The 9,196-nt window shown below is 34.9% G+C and overlaps 1 protein-coding gene across 3 annotated transcripts in view; it reads left to right on the top strand.

Moving 5' to 3' along the window:
- The window catches only part of CCDC102B (coiled-coil domain containing 102B), a 195,279-nt gene that overhangs the window by 88,104 nt on the left and 97,979 nt on the right, over positions 1-9,196 (top strand). The window lies entirely within an intron of this gene.

The following is a 9,196-nucleotide window of genomic DNA, read 5'->3' as shown; positions in this document are numbered from 1 at the left end:
TTGAAGAAAATATTTACATGATTGGGAGGCAAAATAAAAACCAAGCAAGCTTTGAGAAATATAAGAGTTTAATCTGGTCTTCCACTCTTTGCAGCTTTCCTTGCACGTGGCGTCCATTTTCTGATTTAGGGACTGGAAAGACAGATCTTTTGAGAAACATAAACACTGAGTATTCACTTCCTGTTATTTTGACATTTTTAATCCAATTCCTTTACTTGTCTTTGCTAAGACAAACAACTATGCCAAAAGGAAAGGAAACAAATGAAAACGGATCCCAGATCAATCAGCAGTTGTGTTAAGGATTCTGCTTTCTAGTTAAATTGTTTTTTTCTTTATTGCTACCTTCTCCTATGTCAAAGGATGAAAACCAGAAATATAAACACTTAAAAAAAAAGATGATTGCAGAATTGGGGGCCTCTATGCCTGAATAAATTACTAATTTATTTTGGCTAACATGGAGAAAGTATCAGCAGGGATGAACGTTTCACTAGAATTTAAGCAACTAATCTTCACATCAAAAGCTAACTTTTTTTTTTTTAAGATTCCACGTCTTTTCCTTCTCAAGATTACAAACTCATCTATAAGTTTCATATTATAGGTGTAACTTTCCCAGTGAAATCAACATTTTGGATCTCACTATTATAAGAAGTAGCTTACATATTGCACAACCATTCTATTTTGTTTTTCAAGTAACATATCTAAAATTGGATTACTTGTTTTATATTAAGAAGGAAATAATTAGAACAAAACATGTGATGGATATTATTTTTATCTTAGAAGAGTTCATATAAATATAATGATTCTATAAACCAAATTACAGTGGCCAGGACAAAGAAGTCAGCATTTTGTCAATATATTACTAGCTGCTGTTCCTAAAATTTTTGGTGATATACTTGCATGTATTAACATTTCTCTCTGTTGCATAATAAAATAACATTTGGTTTTTGAATCATTCCATTGTTATTTCACTGCTTTTAACCAATTTTTTTTTTTTTTTTTTGAGACAGAGTCTCGCTCTTTCGCTCAGGCCGGACTGCAGTGGTGCTATCTCGGCTCACTGCAAGCTCCGCCTCCCGGGTTCACGCCCTTCTCCTGCCTCAGCTGGGACTACAGGCGCCCGCCACCGCGCCAGGCTAATTTTTTTTGTATTTTTAGTAGAGACGGGGTTTCAGCGTATTAGCCAGGATGGTCTCGATCTCCTGACCTCTTGATCCGCCCGCCTCGGCTTCCCAAAGTGCCAGGATTACAGGTGTGAGCCACAGCGCCCGGCTTACTACACATTTTTATTTCAGTTTTTCTGAAGATTATGAAGCTCTTTGGCAATAGAAAATGATAGGTTTAATGCCTTTATAGTACAATATACTAACAAATATTGTTTTATTTAGATACAAAATGAATTTTACATGGTTTATTTTTAAAAATTTATGTCATAAGAAGTATATGTTCTGAAATTTATGCTATTTCCATTCAGAAGTAAGTAGCCTTGTGATTTCAAAATAGATTAATCATGTGTTTCAAGAAAAAACATAATTATGAAACTTGGAAAGTTTCGTGTTCACTAATAATTTTGTTTTCTCAATATCCTCTTCAATTACATTAATAAAAGCATATCATTCAAGGACTAAATCCAGCCTGCAGTAATTTGGAGCATTCATAAACGTAATTGAGCTTCTACAATATTGTGCTTTGAACATGTTGCCACGGGTGGGTGAAAGCAGCTGGCTTTCCTGTCTCAAATATTTTGAGAAATTTTAGAAAGTAAAGTTTACTCTCAGCCTAGAATTCCCTCATTTTCCATAAAGGAAGAAAAATTGACCATATAAATATTTGTATTTGAGAGATAATTCAGGAATATTAGAGAAACTCTAAAAACACAGTTTAAGTTTGTGTTATAGTTTGTGTTATAGATTATGGAATTCTATTTTTCCAGTTTTTGATGTACATAAAAACCTATTGAAAATTATAATGTTCAGAGCAATTTGTTTTTAATCATTTAACTCAGTTTTTGTTCTATTAAAAATGTTAACATCTAAATAACTTGTAACAAATGAATTTTTGAAAACTTTTAATTTAAATAGCTACATAAGTTTTAAAATAAATACATACTCATTTCCATGAGTCAGATTTTACATATAATCAAAGGTAAGCTCCATGAGAGTGGACGTTTACATTTATTGATTCATCTTCAATGCCTAGAATTTCACGGCTGGAAGATACTAGAAATTTGATAAATATTTGTCAAATGAATAAATTCAAGATTCAAAAACTAAGAAATGTTTATTCTTATTCTGCTTTAACAACCTTGAGGAATGAGTAGATATCATTATATACAATGTTTATAGTAAAATGGTCATTAAAATACATTGTTTTACCTGCATTTTCTCATTTGTTTGTCTCTTGCTTTGCTTTTGTTTCACATGAGTTACTGAAATGTTTTTAGAACTCAAAATTGGATAACAATAGAAGACAAATGAAAAAAGTATACTTTAAAAATCTTAACATTATTTTACCACTTCTTGTTTTTCATTCTGTGTAATTTAATTTGTATAGATTTTTTAGTCAAATTTATATTTAGAGATAGATTTGAAAGTGTTAATCTTTAAATAGAGTGCATATGTACAACAGATGCTGTTTTAAAACCTACAACAAACAAAATCTAATAACACCAAAAAATTTGGAAAGAGGTAGTAAGCAGCTGTCTTACACAAATTCAATTTTCAGATAGATTTTAGTCTTTAGCTAATCTTTTTTTTAACCAAACAAGTAATTTGTAAATCTCACTGAAAAACTTCATATAATGGAGAATCATTTGCATATACACACTCAGCAGGTGGTAAGCCCTGTTCAGACATAGCAAATATTGCACATATGATTTATATCTGATTAAAATGGAAATACAACAATAAACCAATGTAATAGTTTGCAATATCATTAGAAAAATACTCGGGAAACATCTTCTCCCTATCTGCCTTAATCCAGGAAATAATATCTCTATTATTAGCATATCTTATTCTCCATCACTTTTGAATGATTCCTGAATGTTGGTGACCCTTGGGTAATTGTAAACTTAGTGCTTTTTTTCCAGACAGGTTGGGTTCTCTAGGATCATGATTTTTAGAGAGACTGTTTTGAAAAATTTTCTTTTCTTTTTTTTTAATTATACTTTTAAGTTCTGGGATACATGTGCAGAATGTGCAGGTTTGTTACATAGGTATACACGTACCATGGTGGTTTGCTGCACCCATCAACACATCATCTACATTAGGTATTTCTCCTAATGCTATCCCTCCCCTTGCTCCCCACCACCCAACAGGCCCCAGTGTGTGTTTTTCCCCTCCCTATGTCCATGTTTTCTCATTGCTCAGCTCCCACTCATGAGTGAGAACATGCGGTGTTTGGTTTTCTGTTCCTGTGTTAGTTTGCTGAGAATGATGGTTTCCAGCTTCATCCTTGTCACTCTAAAGGACATGAACTCAACCTTTTTTACGGCCGCATAGTATTCCATGGTATATATGTGCCATATTTTCTTTATCCAGTCTATCATTGATGGGCATTTGGTTTGGTTCCAAGTCTTTGCTATTGTGAATAGTGCTGCAGTAAACATACATGTGCATGTGTCTTTATAGTAGAATAATTTGTAATCCTTTGGGTATATATGCAGTAATGAGATTGCTGGGTCAAATGGTATTTCTGGTTCTACATCCTCATCTTTGAGGTATAAAACAATATAGAGCCTTCATGGAAACTTTGAAAGAAAAAATTTCTTTTCTATGTTGACAAACACATAAGAGGCTGGGCTCGGTGGGTCATGCCTGTAATCTCTGCACTTTGTGAGGCGGGTAGATCACCTGGGATCAGGGGTTTGAGACCAGCCTGGCCAACATGGCGAAACCCCATCTCTACTAAAAATACAAAAATTAGCTGGGTGTGGTGGCGTGCACCTGTGATTCCAGCTATTCAGGGGGCTGAGGCAGGAGAATCACTTGAACCCGGGAGGCAGAGGTTGCAGTGAGCCAAGTTCTTGTCACTGCACTCCAGCCTGGGCAACAAGAGTGAAATTTCATCTCAAAAACAAACAAACAAAAAACATAAGAAAGTCAACAATTTAGGCGAGCAGAAGAGTCTTTAAGAAAGAGGGAGTTTTCAACAAGATAGACTAAGTAATGAAGAGATTGAAAGGAAGAAGGCTTTCTGGAAGGGGAGCATGGTGAGATGGCAGGAATGACAGGTGAGGATCCTGAGGTCATGTGAAGCACAGAGGACTGCGGGCTGACTCTCAGAGGCAGGGAGAAAAACTGGACCTGGAAGGTCATGTCCGAAGCCAGAAGAGACCAATATTGGGCTGAGGTATAGGATTTAATATGCTGAGAATGTTCACTTAAAGGGGAAAATAACTCAGTCACTGAATGTGGTACCTTTTAAATTATCCATCTGGAAAAAAAGTATAAGATTCTCCTACCACTGCTGATTGAAATAAAACTGTGTAACAACTAATATACTTGCAGTGCTAGATTTTTACCATTACAAATCAGTGCCTAATCTTTTCTTGTTAAACGTTCTATTGTTAAAATAAAAAGCTTGCTAAAGCTATACATCGTGGTTGGGTTTACAGAAAACAAAAGCAAATTTTCACATTTCCCTTAGGAGGATTAACCATTTCAACAGGAAAATATATTTGAATTATTTATTTTATTTAAAAATATATTCGAAATTCACATTATGTTAAAGTATCCAATAGCTTTCATTCCACTTCATAAAAAGTGATAAAATTTTAAGATGTACTTTGTGATGCAACTTAATTCTCAACTAAAGACTCTATTTCAGAAGAAATTTTCCTTTTAATTCCTGGACCATGGTAATCATTTAGAAAGTGTGGCTATATATGATTACTGGATTATGGTCATTATAAAGCAACAGAAAACAACTTTCATGTTGTGGTTCACTTTAAGTAATAGAAAAGCATTTTAAGGAACAAAATAGCAAATCTGAATAGCGTTCTCTATAGTTTAGAGGGGCTAAATACCTCTGTAGCAGAAGGTATGTCTTTCAGATGTTGAATATTAATTGGGTAGGTTGATATATTTGAATATATCAAGAGGAGGCAAAATACAAAGAGGCAGTGAAAGAAATCATGACCCCAGTAAGTATTAAGCATTTCCTATGTTAAAAAAGTGAATATACATATTTTAGTTCAAGCTGGTGCTTCTACGTTTTTTTTTGCTGTTGTTGTTGGAAGAAACGTTCCTTCTGAAGAATTAACATGCAGGAGTTGAGTACTGACATCCTAGGGAAGCTGAATAATTTTGGTAATCCAAGGCAAAAAGCCCAGCTAGCCTGAGAAGGGGGATATCCAGGTACCCAGGCAGAGGAAACCTGGAGATGGAGAGAAGATGAGAGGAGAGAAGGGAAGGTGAGGTCAGAAAAGAGGAAGTCAGGGGAGAGAAGGGGAAGGGAGGTGACATGGCTTGGCTCTGTGTCCCCACCCAAATCTCTTATGGAATTCTAATCCCCGTGTGTTGGGGGAGTGGTCTGGTGGGAGGTGATTGAATCATGAGAATGGACTTCCCCCTTGCTGTTCTCGTGATAAGAGTATAGAGTTCTCAAGAGATCTGGTTGTTTGATAAATGTATGGCATTTCCCACTTCTCTCTCTCTCTCTCCTGCTTCCCCATAATAAGATGGGCTTACATTCCCTTTGCCTTCTGCCATGATTGTACACTTCCTGAGGTCTCCCCAGTCATGTGGAAATGTGAGTCAATTAAACCTATTTTCTTCATAAATTACCTAGCCTCAGGTAGTTCTTTATAGCAGCATGAGAACCAACTAATACAGGAGGCCAGAGAGATGAGAAGATAGGAGGATAGGGGAAAGGAGAGAAGGGTAGAGGAAGGGATGGGAGGCAAGAGAAGGAGGAGTTAGAGGATGAAGAGCAAGGGAAGGGGAGGCCAGGAAAGAGGAGGGGAGAGGAGGCCACTTGTTCCTTCATAGAAACATTATTATAGGACTTTGGATCAGAAATGTAGGTTAGTTAGGGGAGAATAGGGGAGAGAAGGCCAGCAGAGAAGAGGAGAAAGGAGTCCAGGAGAGTGGAGCCCAGGCGAGGGGAGACCAGGAGGTAAGACTTGGTTACCTGTGAAAAGGACTTTGAACCTAATCCTAAGAATTAATGGAAGAGCAATTGGGAACATTTCAGCAAAGATGAAGTCAAATTAAAATATAATTTTATATATATATATATATATACACATGTGTGTGTATGTGTATATATATATATATCTCTCTCTTTAGTTTTTGAGTGTAGAACACTTTTGAAAGGGAGAGAAGTTGGAAATCTATTTCAGTTATCAGAGAATGATGTGATAGTATTTGGACTAAAGTGGATGAGACAGAGAAGCATGAATGTAAATAAAAATTTTTATACGTTAAAATGAGGAAGACTTTATAATTGACTTGATATAGAAGATGATGAAGAGTGGTTAGTAAGAGAAACCTAAATCTTTGGCTTACACAAACTGAAAGGATAGTGGTGCCCTTTATTAGTAAGAAAAAATGAGAAAAAATGGAATTAATTTTCTATAGAGTGAGAAGTATAAAAGGCTTTCTCTAAACTCCTTAAAGCAGCAAAATTTCTGTTTTGCTTTTAGAAAACAGAATGAGTATTTTCTTTACTCCGATTTCTAAGGAAAAGATTTTTTCAATCTTTTTTTGACATGGAAGAATTTTCTAGCTGTGCAAATTATTGTTTTGCAATTAATCACTTTTTTCTAGGCTTTTTTCTTAATTACAGGCTTTGAGCACTGTTAGCCAGAAATATTTATTCAATTTAGAGCATCTCTGTCAATAAGTCAGCCACTGAAATAGAAATAAACTGGTTTCATCAAGACACAATATGAATAGAGTTGGGTAATTAACACTTCTTCCTTCATAGAAACATTATTATAGGACTTTGGACCAGAAATGTAGTTTAGTTCTTCATTCAATGGTCAGTTACATTCAGACATTAACTAGAATCTATCATGTATATTCATATTATTTTCAAAGGAAAATTAAAGATTAAAATATAGCAATTTTCTCTATTTAAACCTCTCTTTTGATTTACTAAACATTTCTAAAGACAGAGCAATAAATGATAAGGTGAATATCGTATTACAGAAACTATTGTCTTAATGTTTAGAAATAATATCAATAAGAATACCTGGGTTTTGAAAAATGTAAATAGTCCCAGAAGTGTTTTAAGTACAAATAATAGCAATGAGCATGTTTCCCAAAATATTTCATTTGCAATGAAAACAAGCTGAAAAGAAAAAAAAATCTCCAATATGTTTATATTTAAAGGCCAAACACAAACTTTACTAAGGAAAACTAATAATCCAGAAATATTAGAACAGATTTCTTCTTCAGATACACACCTATATCACTGCTAAAGTTTTTGATCCACTAGTATTTGCCAGTAAAAATATTTTCAACAGAATATTAACAAACAGACTGCAGATTGTCTTGCCTTGCAACATAAGGAGTTCTTTACTATTCTTTGTTAAAGCAGGATATTTTATATATTTCATGTAAGTTTATATAATCATACAAAAATAAACATGATTTTTTATTTGCTGGTTCTGAGGTTTTAAGTCATTAAAAGCTAAATTTTCTTTGAGCACAGTTCTAAAATATTACAAGTAACTGATCACTTTCAAATCATTCTCTTACTTTTTCCTTCATTTCTTTGATTTACACACATACAAACACGGAGGCACCAAATATATTTTCATCTCCAACAAATCTGTGTATTTCAAATGGATGGAATAAGATCACTTGTTATGGCCCAATGGACATAGATAAACTGCACGTATATGCATTGGGGCAATTGTAAACTGCATTTTAATTGAATTATAGAATTAGTTCTCTCTAGATTCACTTTTTGAATGTCTTCCATGTCCTAGTCACTGTGAAGACAAGGATAAATAAGATACAAGTTATTTACTAAGAAGCTTATAGACTGGCATGGAAACACCTATATTAAAATTGTTATTCAATGCCATAGATACAGAATAAAGCGATTAACCAGAGCATGGGAACACAGATGAAAATGGAAGAAACTGACCAGGAAATACAGTATAGATTCATCATTTCTCTCATTCCAGCCACCCTTCGCCTCCATTTACACACACACACACACACACACACACACACACACACTGAACTCCAGTTTGGTTTTCAAATAGTTTTGCACTAACTTCTTTTTTTTCATCTTTTTATAGATATAAGATATATGTATTTTTTAAAAAATCTGGATCGTGTAGTTCATGTACTGTAACTGTAAGCTAAGAGTTGATGACAAGGCTAGGGCTCTGTAAAATGTGCATTCCATTTGGAGAGCAACCAAGGAAAAATCAGTTTGAGTTGTTTATTTCAATGTATCAATTCATTTTTCTCATAGCTTTAGATAATTTGGAAAAAGGATTGTTCACACTCTCGTATCTCATTCTTCGTTTTATCTTTAAGTGTTTTGCTTTCCAAATTTTATTAATCCCACGCCTGATTTCATTGTAGCAGATTTTTTATTGTCCAAAGGAGAAGCAGAAAATAGAATAAATTGTTCAAAGAATTGATTCTTGTGATAATACCCTCTACCTTCACTGAAGATTTGGTACTAGTAATCAGGAATGTGTGAACATTGGTTTTAGACTCTGTATTTTAACTTCAGCCACAAATTCATCATGTACAGAAAGAGAATTTCACGTAGTAAGAATGATTATGTATTGAATGTCTACATTGTGCCTGGGGTGTCTGGGTGTGCATATTGTAGCATATATTCTAACAATAAACTGTAGGTAAAATCACTCCATTTTTATGGTTTAAACTGAGTCTGGGAAAAGTAAGCTTCCCCAAGATCTCACACCTGTTCAAAAGTTAAATCACTTTTCACTATAGTCTTCTTCCTATTTCCTCTTTTTTTTTTTTTTTTTAATGAGATGGAGTCTTGCTCTGTCGCCCAGGCTGGAGTGCAATGGCACGATCTCGGCTCACTGCAAGCTTCGCCTCCCGGGTTCACGCCATTCTCCTGCCTCAGCCTCCTGAGTAGCTGGGACTACAGGCGCCTGCCACCACGCCCAGCTAAGTTTTTGTATTTTTAGTAAAGACGGGGTTTCACCGTGTTAGCCAGGATGGCCTCGATCTCCTGACCTTGTGATCCGCCCGCC

This window comes from Hylobates moloch, unplaced genomic scaffold (genome assembly GCF_009828535.3).
Source record: "Hylobates moloch isolate HMO894 unplaced genomic scaffold, HMol_V3 SCAFFOLD_5, whole genome shotgun sequence".
Taxonomy (NCBI): domain Eukaryota; kingdom Metazoa; phylum Chordata; class Mammalia; order Primates; family Hylobatidae; genus Hylobates; species Hylobates moloch.
This window is presented reverse-complemented; position numbering and strand designations above follow the sequence as displayed.